Source organism: Danio rerio, chromosome 22 (genome assembly GCF_052040795.2).
Source record: "Danio rerio strain M-AB ecotype USA chromosome 22, GRCz13ab, whole genome shotgun sequence".
Lineage (NCBI taxonomy): Eukaryota > Metazoa > Chordata > Actinopteri > Cypriniformes > Danionidae > Danio > Danio rerio.
In genome coordinates, this window is record NC_141042.1 from 19,736,938 (window position 1) to 19,746,212 (window position 9,275).

The window sequence follows — 9,275 nt, forward strand, 5'->3', positions numbered from 1 at the left end:
TGGGAACTAAACTCTGCTGCCCTGCAGTTCTCCAGTAACTTGGAGTTTGACCCCCATGGTACATAGCAGGGGTGCTTAATCTTGTTCCTGGAGATCTACGTTCCCGCAGATTTCAGTTGCTACCCATATCAAACACACCTGCCTGTAATTATCACGTGGTGTTCAGGTCCTAATTCATTGGTTTAGGTGTGTTTGATATGGATAGCAACTGAAATCTGCAGGAAGGTAGATCTCCAGGAACAGGATTAAGCACCCCTGATATATAGCATACTTTTAAAGCAACTGCTAACATTTATCACAATCACATATCCAATAAACACACACACACAAAGTGCTGCAGTGAAATGTGTTACTCTCTCCTCAATGCTGACCATGCAAAAAAAAAAAACTGAACAGCAAAAAACACAAAATAATTATTTTAAATTTTAAAGTTTTTAATAATTAAAAGCTCTGTCAAATCTCAAAAAGTTTAAAATAATTATAGAAAACAAAAATAAAGTTGGCAACACCGAAAAACCAAAGGATCCAATCTTTTATTGTTATAATTATCTCATGACAACAAACTTTTTTATTGTTTCAAATATAAATTCATAGATGGAAACACTGCTCTGAAAAATACTTAGCAACAAACTCACAACCTGGGACCTGACAGTGGAGCTTTTGTGTGTGGATGGCTATGTGTATCATGTTTTTGTGATTCCCTGCGATGATGTGCAAATGTTACCTTACTGAGATGATGGAATTTAATTTTGGCTTAGTTGCCAGAAAGATACATACAACTGTTAGCATCTGTACATTATGGCAGTATGCAATATCCAATAAATACATATACTTAAACAAAAGTAATGTAAGAAGTTATATGAGGAGAGGCTAACTAGCTAACAATGTAGCTTTCAAGTACACAGTTCAAGATAACAACAATATAACTTAAAACACAGCCTTATTTTTATAAACCCTCAAAAACATTTTAACACATTTTACTTACTCATTTTAGATTCTTATTTAAAGCCTAAAACATATCAGACTCAACATCTGAATTGATGGACAGAGAATACAGCACACTCAGCTGTAAACAAATCAAACACCTGGCTCTAATTAAACACACCTGATCAAACTAAATGTAAAGGTAGTGTGTTGAAGCAGGGCTGGAACTAAATTCTACTAGGCTGTGGCCTTCCAGGAGTTTGACACCTCTGGTACATAGCATATTTTCAAAGCAACTGCCTACATTTATCACAGTTATGCACATATTGTTTAATAAAAACAATAAAAATATACTATAATATAAACTTCATCCATAGAAAAAATAAATAAATAAATAATCTAATTCTCATGTTGTTCCAAATCTGTAGTAATAATAAAAAACACAACAAATATCATGATTTATACATTTATTTAGGAAAGCCTTTAAACTGTTAATGGCACTTTTACTTGCCAGTTTTACAGGCAAATTCATTGAGTCTCTGCAAAAATGTATATGCGTGTTGTTTAAGATATATATTTTTTTTAAATAACACATTTTTACTAGTTATTTAGCAAAATACTAATATTCAGTTGAAAGTGCGATTTAAAATCTTAACTATAGGCCAAACTAGGCAATTAAATTAGATTATTTATAGAAAAAGTAAACAAAGTTATAAAAATTATTGTGACAATTTCTTTGCTCTGTGTGAATATTTTTGCCTTTAAATGCATTTCGTCCATATCTTACACTTACCTTTTAATAAGCTCTGTGGCATTGGTTGACTCCTGATACTCAATGTTAAAAACATTAAAGGAACCAAAGAAAACACAGAGATAAAATAAATATAAAATAGCAACATAAAGCATCAGAGTAGATGGGGCAGTAATGGTTGAACAGTAATTTACCATTTATTATCACAGTAAATATCTGTAATGGTACATAGAGTAAATAACTGTAATTTATTCTTTGCACTACAGAATTTCATACAAATCCTGCTCCTTTTACAGTAAAATACTGTTTCCTTTCATTACAGCTAAACACTGGCTATTTTACAGTTATTTACTGCATAATCTACAGTAAGGGTTAACAGTGTAGAGTGTTACCTTTGTACGACTCAAACACAACTCAGCCAATCAGAATCAAGAACCAGAACTATTCATATACAAGTTTAAATACAAAGCAGATCTTTTTCAAAACTAGATTTCCTGATTAAGCACAATCACACTGCTGCACTGTTCATCTGAAACCTCTTGTTGATTTTAAACCAAATGTACATTTGTATATTTCAGCTGAACTCTTTTTCCTGGCTTAAATGAAATGTAGTGTTGTGAATGAGGCTGGATCTCATTTAAAACCCTGTAAAAACAAGCACAAAATACACATTTGGTATCCTTTAATACAGTTTGAGTTTCAAGAGTTTATGATGGCTGCACACTAAATGAGATGTATTGTGTGTGGATTTCATTGCGGGCCAGTTGGTGTGATATTCGAAATGACTACTTTGCTAACAGCCAATCAAATGGGTCTCCTCCACTCTTAACACTGTTGCTCAAGGTGCAAAATGAAAAATAAAACTATTCGAATGTCTACACCCACCTTTATACAGTGTTTTGTCATAGCGAGCTCACTAATAGTCTTCATCATGACCATCATCATCATCTCTGTGCTCCTGCTGGTTTCTCTGGTGCCACACCTGACCTTCACTGGTCAGACTGACTTACAGGTTTGTTAAGAATATTCAAAATACATGTTCTCAGTAAATGACTAACAACACTATTTCTTTCAGCTCATGTGGGTATAGAGGACGGCACTAAAGAAAAAACTCACTCCAGACCTTACATGGTATCTATTCAATATTATGGGCTGCATATCTGTGGTGGATCTCTCATTACTGAAGAGTTTGTCTTGACCGCTGCACATTGCTAGAAGAAGTAAGATATTTGTTTGGTGTGAAGTATGATGTTAAGCTAAAGTCTATTTTGAATGATGCAACAGCTGCAGTAGAATCATACAGTGTGTCATTTGATAATAATAAATGCTTTTCCAATAGATGTGACATCTTGATTGTTGTGATTGGTGCCCATGATTTGCGTAAAACAAACAAAAAAAAAAAAACAGTAGCAACTCATTTAAAGTGACATGCTATATCCCGCATTCAGGCTATAATTCTAATACTTTTGAGAATGACATCATGCTTTTGAAGGTATCAACCTGTAATACTGTTACTTGTTCCAGATGTTTTTTTTTTATTCATTCAGTTCACCTATGCGTTTGATGCTTCTATTTCCAAATAAAAACAAACAAACAAACAAACAAACAAACAAACAAACAATCTAAACTGCAGAATAATCCTAAAAATAAGTTCATAATTAATAATTGTGTTTTGCTTTACAGTTAAAAAAAAAAAAAAAAGTCAAGCAACAATGTTGGACTGACATCACTATCAAAATATGGAGAAGATGTTAAAGCAGATACTCTGTAGTGTCAGTGGCTGGGGAACATAGTGGATGACAGTGCCCAGTGCCTAATCGTCTAAGAGAGGCCGAGACAATTCTAGTGAATGATGCAGAGTGTAAACGCAGATAGAAATTTTCTTACAAGGCCTCAAAGATGATCTGTGTTTATGGTCATGGTGGAACCTGCATTGTATGTATAATAAAAAAATTCAGACTACATGTTAATGTTTGAAATAATTTCACTTGTGACGTGTTGATCTGTGTGTTTTAACAAGGGGATTCAGGAAGTCCTTTGGTTTGTAAAAACACTGCTGTCGGGAGTCACATCTTACGGTGACCCTTATCTCTGTAATTCACGTCTGCTTCCTGAAGTGTATACAAGGATTTCAGCATATTTACCGTGGATCCACAAAATAACCGTTTGGTGACTTCATGATATATAAAAAAGGAGAAAGGTTTTGCATGAATTCATGTATAAATCTTCCAATAAATGTCAAGCATTAATCAGTTGTATCGTTTTCATTGTCAAAATTATTTAGAACTACAATATTACATAATTATAATTACACAACAATAGAGGGTCTTTAAACCTGGTCAAATATTTTTCCTTTTTCTTTTGAAAAATAATTAATGAAATAAAAAAACTGCAAAAGAATTACATTTGAATTTAAGGAAACTGACAAAGGAGTTTCTAACTGAACAGTTTTATTACTCTTCATTTAAACATAAAAAGATAGATCACTTTAAAAATTAAAATGATGGATAATGGGATGCAAAATAGAAATGTATATACACAGAATGTAGTGGGGGTATTCTCTCTTTCACTGCTCTCTAAGTTTACCCAATGATGACAACAGCTGTAGAGAAATATGCAAATGTTTCCACACTGTATGTTTATGAAACACGGTTTCAAAATATCCATTATTCCAAGTAAAATGTACAAATGCATTTGTGATTTGCTATAAATGATTAATTTTGGTTTCTTAAGCTTTCTCTAAGTACATTTTTGAGTTAATACTGTCAGTAAATGCATATTGTATTGTGTAAAAGTCCATCTATTAGCCCAATGATGAAACTAACAGCACTGTCGAAGGTTAAATGCATCTAAGCCTTTTCTAGTGCTTCCTAATAATAATTTAGTTATTTATTAGAAATTATTTATGTTTATTTTTCAGTTCCGAATTTGATCTGACTCCAATTTTAAGTGAGGGTCAAATTAAGACTGTTTTTCGAATTGTAAGAATGGATCACATTGATCATTTATGACTCAATTTGGAGTTTTGTCTGATCCCATGCTCTTCAGTTATACGTTCATTAGGGACCCAGTGCGGCACAGAGTTATCATGCCCTAGGATTTGCGTACATTTTCATTTCATACAACTTGCTAAATTAATTGAACAGTCTCTGCACTGAAGTGCTGACTGCTCCATACAGTGTCGTGCGGTTTGTTTGGATATCATGTACAGAGATCAAGGTAGTACAAGCCTCCAAATAATCTACTGAATGTAAAAGATTTCAGGAGATATCAGAATGAATAAAACTTACAGTTGAAGTCAGAACTACTAGTCCCCCTTTGAATTACTTTTCTTTTTTGAATATTTTCTAAACAATGTTAAACAGAGCAAGGAAATCTTCACAGTATGTCTGATAATATTTTTTCTTTTGGAGAAAGCTTTATTTGTTTTGTTTCAGCTAGAATAAAAGCAGTTTTTTTTTTTATTTTTTAAAAACCATTTTAGGGACAAAATTTTTAGCCCCTTTAAGCAAATTTTTTTTTTTTTTTTGATTGTCTACAGAACAAACCATCATTATACAATAATTTGCCTAATTACCCTGACCTGCCTAGTTAATCTTATTAACCTAGTTAAGCCTTTAAATGTCAATTTAAGTTGTATAGAAGTATCTTGAAAAAGATCTAGTACAATATTATTTACTGTCATCATGACAAAGATAAAATAAATCAGTTCTTAGAAATAAGTTATTAAAACTATTATGTTCAGAAATGTGTTGAAAAAAATCTTCTCTCCATTAAACAGAAATTGGGGAAAAAATTAAACAGGGTGGCAAATAATTCAGGGGGGCTAATAATTCTGACCTCATCTGTACTTCATTTTCCAGATAAAAATCTATTATGCCAATTACAGAATCAAAGAATAAAAATGTACAACACCAAAAACTCAAAGATAAATCCAAGAGTTTAAACTAGCTCAGAGACTCACACACTGCAACCGGGTATCTTGCCTACAAGATCCCAATAACATCTTGGCACCTTTCTCTTAATTACTCAACTCAGAACAAACAGCCATACATTCAAGACAATAAAAGCTTCACAAAGACCCTCGTCCAGATCAACATTCATTCATTCATGCATTTTCTTGTCGGCTTAGTCCCTTTATTAATCCGGGGTCGCCACAGCGGAATGAACCACCAACTTATCCAGCAAGTTTTTACGCAGCGGATGCCCTTCCACCCACAACCCATCTCTGGGAGATGTTCCACACACATTCACACACACACACTCATACACTACGGACAATTTAGCCTACCCAATTCAACTGTACCGCATGTCTTTGAACGTTGGGGAAACCGGAGCACCCGGAGGAAACCCACGCGAAAGCAGGGAGAACATGCAAACTCCACACAGAAACACCAACTGAGCCGAGGCTCGCACCAGCGACCTTCTTGCTGTGAGGCGACAGCACTGCCTACTTCGCCACTGCTTCGCCCCCCCAGAGCAACATATACAAGTAAAATTGTGAAATATTACAGTGAAATTGAGACAACTTTACCAATCATACAGAGACATTTAAAATGATACTAAAGATGAAGAGCTACAAGATACTCCATATTAAAAACTTATTTGTGGAATTTGTGTGATCTGCTCTGGTGGAAGTAAAATAAAGAGCAGAGGGGGGAGCTCAGGGTGGGTGATTCAGACACTTCTTCTCAGATCAGAAATATTATTGCTTTAGGGGCTGACAACTCTTGTGGTCTGGCCTTATGGAATTCCACAACAGTTCTCAGGGCTTGATAGTATTGAGAGACTTATCCATCCTTACAGTTGTAATTACATAAACTCACCAGAAGAGGTCAACATGGTTTCTTTCTTTACTTGCAATGGTTAGGCCCTATTGACTTCTTATATTAAAGCCACACAGTACGTAGACTTTCGCTGCTAAGCGGAACACATTCAAGATGAGCATTGACTGATTTGGAAGTTGCATACTGTCCCTAATTTAATTTCACCAAGTAGGACATGTTTCTGGATCGACATCTATCAACATCTACAAACACAATCTCAAAACTATACACCAACATGCAAAAGCCTCAAAATTCTAATAATGTAGTCAAAAACATATTATCTTTAGTCAAAATCAAACTTTGGCCTCTGATGACGCACAAACCTAATTTAGGAGAATTTCCAATGGATATAAATAAATAAGTAAAGGTTTATTTATATAGCACCTTTCCCAGACATTGAGTCACAAAGTGCTTTACAATAAGAGAAAACCAGAAAACAGGAAAAAGACAACATATCAATTAAAGAAAACATTAAAACAAGTTAAAAATCCAAGTACAGAAACACAAATACTGTCAATAAAAAGCTTGACCAAAAAGATGTGTCTTTAAAGTTCAGCTGATCCCAGATTTCTCAGTGCTATGGGGAGAGAGTTCCAGAGACTTGGGGCTACAACACAGAAGGCACGGTCACCTTTAGCCATAAGCTGCCATTCCACTGCACACGACATTTGGACATACTGTCGGAGCACACCCCCTTGTGGCAGTCGCACAGAATTTTTTTTTTGTGTTGTCGTACACTATTGGAGAGAAGCTGTTCTCGCAGTGTCCGAAATAAAGTGCAAAAAGAGCCTTTATTCTCTGTGTGTTCACCCTGATTGATAGGATGAATACTAGAAACTTATAGATCGCTAAAAATGTTGGAGGGAATGTAGAGACACTATAAAAAATAATAGTTTTTATTACTCATTTATGAATATATATATATATATATATATATATATATATATATATATATATATATATATATATATATATATATATATATATATAGACCTTTTTATTTAAAAAATTACTAAAAAAGGTGTTTTTCTCATCTCACACACCTGCTTGGGCAACATTGAAATACATCACATCTAGTCGACTGGTTGCATACGGTCTAGTCGCAGGAGTTCAAATATTTCAAGGAATCCGCAGCTCAATTCGGATCCAAATTTTCCGCATACAGAGATGATCGGAAGTCCACCCAGCTCACGGACAACTCTCCATTGGAAATAAATGACTTCCAGTCTGTCGCTTGTCGTTTGTCTTGTGCAGTGGAAAGGAGGCTTTAGGATGAGACTGGCTAAAAGGTCTTTGCCAGAAGACCTCAAAGACTGGCTACATGAGAGACTACATAAAATATTTTGAATATATATTCATGTAGACCATGAATTATGTAGCTAGAGATACGTATGGCTGCAATATTTTTTTTAAACGAATGATACGGAGCGGTTTGACACCATACCTTTTCGCCTTTACCAGCTGACTGCTTACCTCAGTATGGAGAGCTTTCCCGCTGTAACCAGTTTGTCCCGTTAGCTCGCCATGTACTGTACGCCAGCAGGCTTGAGACGCAGAGAGGAGTTGACCACAATGACGGTGTTGGAGTCTGGTGAAGAACGGATCCAGAAGGCAGGTAAGACAACAACAAAATCCAAAAAAATTAAATAAGTAAATTACAGGGTGAGATTGTGGTAAAATCTGAAACCATGGTAAATATCAGATGAGGGCTTTTTTTTTCTGGATTGCTTTTGAAAATTGTTGGTTGGGTTTAGGGAAGTGGGTGTGCAGGTCAATCAATAATATTGAGGGTGGGTTAGTTAATTGGTCAGTCAGTCAGTCAGTCAGTCAGTCAGTCAATCAGTCAGTCAGTTAGTCAGTCAAACAGTCAAACAGTCAGTCAAGAACAGCCTCTGGTGGGTTTATGTGAGAACAGCAGGCACGAATGGCACTCTCGAGAGAAATACACAGCAACCTCTCATGGATTTAAAAAAAAAAAAAAAAAAACACCCCCTGGGACGTATTTCATGGTCTCCAGAAATAGTTATATATATATATATATATAGTTGTGTGTATACTTTTTCAGAATGAGCCTGGGTTTACATTACAATAATCCAGCAGGAGGTTTCAAAGTACTTTGAAACAATATTTCTGATTTTTGCAATGTTCCTTGGATGTAAAAAGCATGTACGAACATTCCCTTTAACATGGCTATATAAAATGACTTTTATTATGTAATCACTATGCGATCGTGATAATTGTAAGAAAAGCTAGTACCTAAATATACTGATATTAGTTGCAATTCAGAGCAACTTTCATCTATCCTAACTAGGGTTGGGTACCAAAATTTTAAATAATGTCATTGCTTTCTCCTCCCTTGTTGCTCGTAAGAAACTTTTATTAATGTGTAAATCCCACCAACTACCCTCAAAAAAAGTGTGGTTAAATGACAGGTTAGGCTTTCTGAAATTGGAGAGGGTAAGTTCTCTCAGAGCCTCATCTATAGGTTTGATTTATGTTCATAAAAGTGTTTAACAGGCACCTATTTGACCCCTTTTTTAAAGATTTAAGATAAGTCTTGCGTCTCCAGAATGTGTAAAGTTTCTGTAAAGTTTCAACTCAAAACACCCCTCAGATTATTTATTTTACCTTTCAGAATATTAGATTTTTTCTGCTCAGAACACAAAAGTAGCTGTTTTTTGTTGCCTGTCTTTAATTTTAGACCCCCCCCCGTCAGTGTGTCTCTATGTCCCCGTGAGATAAACAGCACAATGACAAACATGATGGAAGCAGAT

The 9,275-nt window shown here is 35.0% G+C and overlaps 2 long non-coding RNA genes across 2 annotated transcripts in view; one reads left to right on the plus strand and one right to left on the minus strand.

Moving 5' to 3' along the window:
• The window catches only part of LOC147831556 (uncharacterized), a 95,404-nt gene that overhangs the window by 27,391 nt on the left and 58,738 nt on the right, over positions 1-9,275 (minus strand). The window contains exon 2 of the long non-coding RNA XR_015521901.1: positions 7,975-8,089. This is a non-coding gene — a long non-coding RNA (uncharacterized LOC147831556). The remainder of the gene's footprint in view (positions 1-7,974; positions 8,090-9,275) is intronic.
• The window catches only part of LOC148679500 (uncharacterized), a 186,689-nt gene continuing 177,883 nt past the window's right edge, over positions 470-9,275 (plus strand). The window contains exon 1 of the long non-coding RNA XR_015945670.1: positions 470-2,060. This is a non-coding gene — a long non-coding RNA (uncharacterized LOC148679500). The remainder of the gene's footprint in view (positions 2,061-9,275) is intronic.